The following is a 9,131-nucleotide window of genomic DNA, read 5'->3' on the forward strand; positions in this document are numbered from 1 at the left end:
CAAAATAACACTATGGCTCTACACAGCAGTGATAAGACCCATGATCAGTTACGGTGCGATAGTATAGTGGCCACGAACCAAACTGACGACCGCAACCGACAAGCTGGAAAAATTCCAAAGACTCGCTTGCATGGCAACGACCGGCTGCATGAGGACAACTCCGACTGCGGCACTCGAAGCAATGCTGGACTTACGACCCCTCCCAATGTTCATCAGACAGGAAGCGGCGTCAACAGCAGTGCGTCTAAACAGAACCGGCTTTTGGAAGCACATGAGGACCCCACATACAGAAATCCTTTATAAGACAGTCAATGAGGAACCGCTACTGGAGGCGGCTGTGGATAGGATCCCAAAACAATACATATTCGACAAAAAATACAAGATACAATTGTTTGAAGATCCAAATGAAGGACTGAACCCCAGAGAGGTCCGCGTCTTCACTGATGGATCTAAAACAAACTCAGGAACAGGTACTGGAGTATTCTCAGAAGACCTCAATATCAGGATATCAACACCGCTTGGTGACCACAACACAGTATTCCAGGCTGAATGCATGGGCATCAAGTTGGCGGCAGAAGCAATCATAGCGAGAAGAGTAAAGAACCACTCCATTCGAATACTCTCTGACAGTATGTCAGTACTTCAAGCACTGAACAGCTATGACATAAACTCAGGGCTCATTTATGAATGCCATCAAGCACTCATGGAGGTATGTATACAAAACCATTTAACTCTACAGTGGATTAAAGACACAGCGGCTCACGTGGCAATGACGCATCAGATGAACTAGCCAGAAAAGGGTCGGAGACGGACGCAGTAGGACCAGAACCCATAGTGTCCCTCCCCTGCCAATGGTTCAGAACAACTATACACAAAGGTACAAAAACTTCACGTAATAATACATGGACCACCCTAACGGTTTGTAGACAGGCGAGGGAAGCACTCCCAACGCTCAATGCCAGTCTATCACGAATATTAATTAAACTCAACAGGCAAGAGCTTCGCACTCTAACTGCCGCCCTAACAGGTCATGGTCCATACAATAAACACCTTTTCAATTTAGGTATCACAGACAGCCCTCTATGCAGAGCGTGCATGGAGGGGGAGGAAACGGCTGCGCACATCCTACTACAGTGCTCCGGCGTGGCCAACTACAGGGCAAAGTACCTTGGAGTGCCAAGGTCGCTCCCCAAAGTCTTCAGCAAACCGAGGAGGCTGCTGAGATTCCTGGAGGAGCTTGGGTGGCACGAGTAGGACCCTGCACCCACCACACGCAAAATAGGCGCCTTGAGTCGAGTTGCGGACACCAGCCCGTTACACCAAGTACCAAGTACCAAGTAAGTGTGTGCTAAAACCTACGAGTTGGAAGAAAAATTAGCCTACACGTATGAGGAGCTGTGTCAGTGGTTCTCTGCAAAATGGACTTATTCTTAACGAATCGAAGTCAAACCTTATGTTGTTCTCAGGAAGAAATTCTATAACAAGGCCAATTATCACCTCCATTGTTCCGTTATGTAACACCTGTGAATACTTGGGTTTAACGCTAGACTCAAATTTGAACTGGAAGTCACATATACAAACTCTATGTCAAAAACTTGGAAGTGCTGCATACGCATTGAGGAAACTGCGCCCTCTTGTTTCCAATGTGGTATTGAGGCAGACGTATTTTGCATATTTTCATTCGTTGATGTCTTCATTTGATGGCATCACACTGTGGGGTAATTCAACTGAGTCGATTAGGGTATTTATTCTTCAAAAACGTGCACTAAGAACAATAGTAGGCATAAAAAAGGGTCAGACCTGCAGAAACCTTTTTAAGAAATACAATATTAATGACCATGTACTCACAATATATTTATGATATAATAGTTCATGCGCGTCAAAACTTGGCTACTTATGAGCGAGACGTACGGGCGGAGGCCGAGGGTTACGAAACGCGGGAACACTAAAATCCGTTGCCCACCGTACCGAACTTGCAACTTGAAATCCGCGGGTAATAGGTCCCCGATTCTACGAACATCTACCCACAGACCTGAAAAGTGTTAGAAACGATGAAACGTTTTGTACCCGACTAAAAAACCTTTTATTGGATATTGAATTGTACAGTGTCGATGAGTTTCTTTTGAAACAATTTTAATTATTTTTTTTATTCGACAAGCAGTAGTTATACTACTTTATTTTATATTCATTATTATTATTATAATTTTGTTACTGATGATCATAGTTATCCCTTGACATTGTATGTCCAATTGCAATATTGTGACATTGATAACATGAAATAAACGATTCTATTCATTGACTGTAAAGTTACTTTTTATTTAAACATTGTTGCACACAAAACTATATAAGTGGCGGACTTAACGCCATTGCATTCTCTGCCTGTCAACTGGGTTCATAATAATTAACAGCCGGTGCATAACATGGCAAGTTAAGATTAAAAACAGATAGAATCAAAGTTTAGAAATAATTATAATGCATGATTTACACACATAAATATACATACAATATATAACATATAACTACAACCTATATAATAATATAATATAACCTCCTAAGGCACTACATACTTCAAAATGTATGTATGAGAAATGATTCAGACCCATTCAATAATTATTCCTATATAAACGCCCAGTGTAGGTATATTATTATGAAAACATAGCATTCAAATTTGGAGCTCTGTCTTCTATATTATCACAGGGCAATCTAGAAAAAAAAAAACGTTTTTCATATGAAACTGAGGCCATGCTTGCTTGGGTCTGAAGCGTGTAAAAAAAATACTTAGTACATTTTAATATAATGTACATTGGAGAGTGTTTAGCGCTGTTCCCATTGTAGTTTGCTGGGTCTTAGGGCAATAAAGTCATCAACTTAAAAAGATAACAAGTCATTCATCCTTGTCGTCGTCAACGTATTACTTAATATGTAAAATTATAATTCCGTGGTTATAGCAACATTGACTCCGTATTATAATCACTAATTAAATAAACCAAAAAATTTTAAAGATATGGGTTACGATTGATTATTCTTTGCTCAGCCATCCAATCAACGACTATGTCGCCGGTGCAGATATTTGGCTTTCTGGCATTGAGTCACACATGTAGTATTACTTCGAAATTCAAAATCGTTATGAACATCCGCGGCCAGTTGTTTTACAACTTTTTGTTTCAAATATATTTGCAAAATCCATTGGACGTAAAAAGAAAAATATGAATAAGTAAATTTAGCAGACAAGTAATTTGTATAACGCGGATAATACGGTGATTTCCGTTGCGGATTCCGCGACGGTTCCGCGGCGGAACCACGCTATTGTATTATCTTTTTGTTATTTTTGGGAAAATAAAAATCATTTCTACTATTTTCAAAGTCAAAGTCAAAGTAAATGTCAAATAATCATTTTTTTCATAAGTAAAATTTTTACACTTGAAAACGTCATCTTTTAAGCTACCGGTCGCTCACTACGCTGACCTCCCTGAGAATCCCTTTTCAAATAAACTTAAATGCTATGGAATACACTTTGTATCATAATTGTGTGGAATCTAGACTCATGTTGTCTTTCCATACATCTATAACTAACACATTCTCTTCAATTTTGTAATATGACTTTTCAATTAAATTACTTTTAATTTAAGTTTTAAACTTAGGAAATGATAATCTTAATATAGTCTCCGGAATCTTATTGTAAAAACATAGTATACAGTTCCCCATAAAAGAATCGCTTACCTTAGTTAAACGAAATCATGGTACCATTAGTTTGGATTTAAGTTCTAAGGTCAAATATTTGTTAGCTGAAGGAAGCCAACCAAATTATTTCGCACAACCAATACAAAAGAAAGAAATTGTGTTTAGTAAAAATGGTTATTTGTTGATATTTTTTATATTCGAAAAATGAACAAAGGATTCGTGAAACCATTATGTTAATAAATAGCGTCCACTAGAGAGACTCACCAAATTATTATTTGAATACCTTTGTCATTTGTCTAAGCATAGCTAATGTGTTTGTGATTGTTATAGCTTTTCTCCAGGACTTGGTGAGCAAAACGTCAATCATTTTACTCTTAGAACAAGTATTATTAAACCTCCATTCAGCTGTTCCAGAAGGCAGAAAAGTTTTTCAAATGAATCGTGGCTGAATTCAAGGAAAACATACGCTTCTTATAACGACGATAGAATATTGCAGATTATGCATATAAACATATTATTATTGCTCACATATTATACAATATTATTAAGTTTGTTGGATATCACGATATTGTACTACCATGATATTCAATTTTTTTTTTTGTGAACTTACTCCACTGGTTAAAATAAAGATTTAACACAAAGAAAAAGCATTCGATCCGGTATATTATACATTTACTCCCACGCGCTATATCATACAGGCGTGCACACATGGATTTAATTAATTTAAACGCGGAGATAGTTATTTTGGTCAATTTCAATGATAATGTAATTAGATGTCAAAATAATAATAATAATTAACCGATTGCAAAAAAGGAGGAGGTTCTTAATTCGACTGTATTTTTTTTATTGTATGTACACACGATAACACGGCATTTGTGAACCCATTTAATTGGAAAGAGGATACCTCAGTAGTGGTCCCATTTAAATTTGAAGAACTACTCGACTTCTAAAGGTGGCAAACTAGGGGATGAATCCGGTTTCGCACACTTCCCGGTAACCGATTTCAATAAAACTTGGAAAATAAATTCCACGCACTTTTGAGGTCGGTTTTTTTAATATTCTGTACTGAGATTATTTGAGTAATGTTAGAATAAATATACAAATGTCAATAATTAGACAAAGAAGTTCGGGATAATCGTTTAAAAATTCGGTTACTGTATTAGTACATTCAATTAGTCAATAAGTTGTAAAAAGAAATAGTAACAAATTGATAACAAAAACAAACTCTCATAGATTTCCACAGATGGTGCAAAATCCATTAAAAAGATCTGCAACAAGTATGTAGATAAATTCGTAAGACCTGCTGGTTCGTTCCGTAGCTCTGGAGAGCGACAACCACGGTATGGTGAAGACGCTACTTCGAATCCAGCCGGATCGAATGAATTTTTCTCTGTGTTTCAATCTTGATTTTAGTTAATAAATGTCATAAAATGATTTAAAAACCTTTGTCGTATAGATTCAAGTAATTTTTTTTTTAATTGTATATTAATTGTATAGTATAATGTACACGTTTAATACCTATAAAATTTTTACAAACTAGTGTAGTAATTTCACAAAGAAATAATTGAATATCATGATCGTAAAACATCGCGATATTCAATAAAACTTAATAATAATACAAAAGAAATTTTGGTACTTAACATTTTACATTGCTTCACATGGTCTTCAGTCATCTTTATAAAACGAAACGTTTAAAATGCCTAATCACTATTAACCCACTACTGATTAGTATTCCGTTTGCTTTGTTTAAATAGTGAAGCTAAATATGTTTCGAGTAGAGAGAGACTGAACAAAACCATCATCTTTTTATTACCGCCAGGTGTTTTTTTTTAATACTATGTAGGCAACAAACAAGCACATGGGACAATGTCATGTCAACTTATGTCTCAGGGTGACGGGCGCAGTGGCAGTGCCCCTGAGATCTTTGTGACTTAAAGCTCTGAGTGGTACTGCAACTGTTATGGACGGGCGTGTAAATTACCATCAGGCGCATAACTTGTTCGTCCCGTCACTTTATATTATAAAATAAAAAAAGTATTAAATATAATATTATGTTAGTATGGTAATGTTTTATCGATAAAATGTCACAAAGTATTGCTTTCAAGAAAACTATAAAACGGCATTAATTAATTGAATTCATCGCAGACAGTCAATTAAGTGCCCATTTAATAAACTTTATTAGTATCAAAAGAAAGTAATTTCACTTCGCTGCCCCAAAAGGTGGGTGTAGATTTCATTCAAGGCTGCAAGAAAAATTGCTAAAATATTATTAAGAGAAATTTGAAAGAAAATTCGTAGAACAAGTTCAATGTAGGTAGTGTTATTTTTACCAGACACTTAAATGTATTAGTAATACAGTTTCCAAACATAATTAATTAAAACCAAAACATGCAATTCTTAACCTTCTGACTCTACAATTTTATCAGCCTAATAATATTTTATTGTCACTCAAACTACATACGGAGTAACATACAACATTCAATCCAACAGCCTGTTAAGTTATATAGTGGGCCAAAGATGGTGGTGGATACGGATGATAGTTCAAATATTTTTAATAAAAAATAAATGAGCATTTTAGTACATACGCTTACGGTGACCATGCTAGTCTGCCACGCAGAGGTCCCGGGTACGTTTCCCGGGCCGAAAGAAATATTTGTATGGCCTACATTTATTTCTCTCGTGAGTAGGGTGTAATTTGTGGTTGTATATGTGTGTGTCCATGGCACCCGCGACCCCGGTGATGGAAAGAATCGTGCAATTCCATTTCATAGTCTCCGAAATGGTACCTCGGTTGAACTATGTCCATAGAATCATGATTCAAGTAATACCCTGCTTTTAATCTAGTTTTGGTTTTACAGATTGTATAAACTTGCTACGGATGTAATTCTTTAGGTCTATGTGGCCATGTGTATGTGCGGAAGTATGCGCAATGCGTATGTGCATGTGTGTTTGTGAGTCCAAGCGTGTTTGTACGCATGTACGTGTATGGCAAGGATGATTAACCCTCGTTTTTTCACCAAGTCTATACAAGTAAATACAAGCAGTAGTAAATACAATGCCATTTTATTATAAACGGGCTTATTAACTTAGAACTCTATGTTATTAGTCTGGTCGTCGAGTTTTTTTTTTCATTTTAAAACTCGTCTCTGTCTCTTGTCTGTTTGCATTAAATTAGGGTAGAATTATATGCTATATTTTTGTTTTTGTTTTTTTTTCAAACAAAGCGACGATTCGTACCTTTTCCAACGTTTCGAACCCTTTTTTTAACAGGGTCCATGATCACGGCTGACTGCTATGCCCATGGGACCTGAAAAGTCCTGAAAGGTTGGTTTGACTTGAAAAAAAACAAATATACGCAATTTGTATCCGAAAAAGATGAAAAAATAGTTTCATTTTATATGTTGGAACCATTTGAAAATTTTGTCTACATGAACATTACTGAGCTAGTTTAAGCTCCTATCTCCCAACCTTTTGCCTATTGATTGTTATTATACCTAGATTACATGATGGGAGAAAATAAACTATTTATTTATTTATTGTTTTTGCCCTGGCTGATTTGAGCCAGAATCACGTATATTTCTTTTCTCAAACAAATTAACGTTTCGGGCCCAACGTTTCAATAAGCTGTGACCATGGAACTTGTAAAGGACTGAAAACGTTGGTTTGTTTGAAAAAACAAATATATGCGATTTAAACCCGAAAAAATAGCTTCATTTCCTTTGGTTCCAACCTGTCCTGTTCTTGCGGTATTTACATCTTGTTCTGCGTGCCCAAACACCTACGCTAGGATTCTATGCTGGCTACTAATGGCGCGTTCAGATTGACCTAGTTCTAGGGCGCAGCAATATAGTATATTATTCATACACCAGGATCGAGAATCGTTACAATCCATTAAATCAGCATTAAAAATAAAAGTTAGTGTCGATTCCTAAGGTCGAGGGGCAAATCCTATGTACATTTGTACACTCGTTAATCGCATAACTCGTAATTGTATTTAAAATCGATCAAAACTTTCAAATATCATGTAAATTATCAATTAATTTCTGTATCATCCCATACACGTCACATTGCTGGGTCTGTTTTAATGAAATTGTTCACGAAAACACTGAATATACATTACCAAAAAGCAAATGAAAGTAAAATTATGTTATTGTTTACACGCGCTGAGGTATTCACTGATATAATGCATTTCCATTTACCATTCGTTCGTAGACAACAATATATTCCATTATTTACTTAAGAAGTATATTTGCTTTCTTATGTAAAAAGACAGTGCGTCAAATTTTTACATAAGAAAACAAGTATGCATCTATATTTAAATGACGAAGATGCAGAATTGGACAAAATTAATTTGAAAATAAAACTGTAAAGTTATATAAGAAAAATAAATGAATTTGGCACAAGAAATAAATTGGCAAAAAGACAAAAGTTTCAATAATTGCGAGTTTTCTAAAGAAAACTAAGTATTGTGGATTTAAAATTGGCTTACCAATCTGCTATTGTGTTGGTTGCCATTGCAACGAACTATGAAACACGAGACTAGAGATCAGAATTGGTGCGTGCACTAGGGTACAATAATGAATGGTAAGCCGTCGGCTTCGCGTCACGACGCAGCGCGGTGAGTGAAGGCGTGTGGCGCTACCGGCGTCTCAATTCGCACTGAAGAATTTTCGCCATGACAAACCGATTCAAATGAGTTGATGGATGGATGGGTCACTGGATCATGGAAGCATTTTTGATGTTCCTGCTAGATCCTTTGGGATCACTTTACTTTGTACATCTCCGACAGGTGCCTGTCTGGCGTCCAAAACAATACCAATCCGCAGATAGGGAATCTTACGAACTACACGATATTACTTTTAAGATTTTAACAAAGTTATTTTTTGTAAAATTTTTTGATAAAGATGTGTACACAATATATAATATATACAAGTCACAAGATATTATTTTATATGATTGTAAAATCGGAAAAATCCACATAATTCCTTATTTACAATGGCAATTACGAACGGTTTTGGTTACTCTACCGAGTCAAACCAATACGTGGTAATATCAAGAACGACATACAAAATAAGACATATAAAATAAGCTTATTCTATAAAAAACGAATAAATTTATTTTGTACTTATAACAGAAGACAGATTCTATTGTAATTGTAAGGTTTGACATAATAGTGCTGATATAATAATACATTATCAAAGTGGCTTTTAGAAAAATATATTACTATAGAATTATTCTAAATTCAGGAAAAAATATACTTTTTTAATAGTATAATCAAAACTAGACAATATTTTTGTATAAAGGTATAACTTTTTAGGAAATATTTTATTAAATTAATGTATTATTATTAAATATAATTATTATTATTAATTTGATATTGTAGCGCTGGTTAGCGAAAGGGGTACGTAGAACGACGAATTAGATGCAGACTTGATGACTTAAAAGGTGTA

At 35.5% G+C, this 9,131-nt stretch overlaps 1 protein-coding gene across 2 annotated transcripts in view; it reads right to left on the reverse strand.

Annotated features, from left to right (window-relative positions):
• Nucleotides 1–8,324, reverse strand: part of LOC113237192 (sex peptide receptor-like) — a 95,397-nt gene extending 87,073 nt beyond the window's left edge. Inside the window, exons 1-2 of one of the 2 annotated variants that reach the window (XM_026473525.1) lie at nucleotides 8,171–8,324; nucleotides 6,919–6,988 (exon numbers count right to left, since the gene is read on the reverse strand). The gene's annotated coding sequence lies outside the window, so the exon portion shown is untranslated. The remainder of the gene's footprint in view (nucleotides 1–6,918; nucleotides 6,989–8,170) is intronic. The other variant, XM_026473524.1, reaches the window with a different exon arrangement.
• Between the last annotated feature and the right edge of the window lie 807 nt (nucleotides 8,325–9,131).

The sequence above is a fragment of the Hyposmocoma kahamanoa genome, unplaced genomic scaffold (genome assembly GCF_003589595.1).
Source record: "Hyposmocoma kahamanoa isolate Upper Pololo Valley unplaced genomic scaffold, ASM358959v1 93, whole genome shotgun sequence".
NCBI classification, from domain to species: Eukaryota; Metazoa; Arthropoda; class Insecta; order Lepidoptera; family Cosmopterigidae; genus Hyposmocoma; species Hyposmocoma kahamanoa.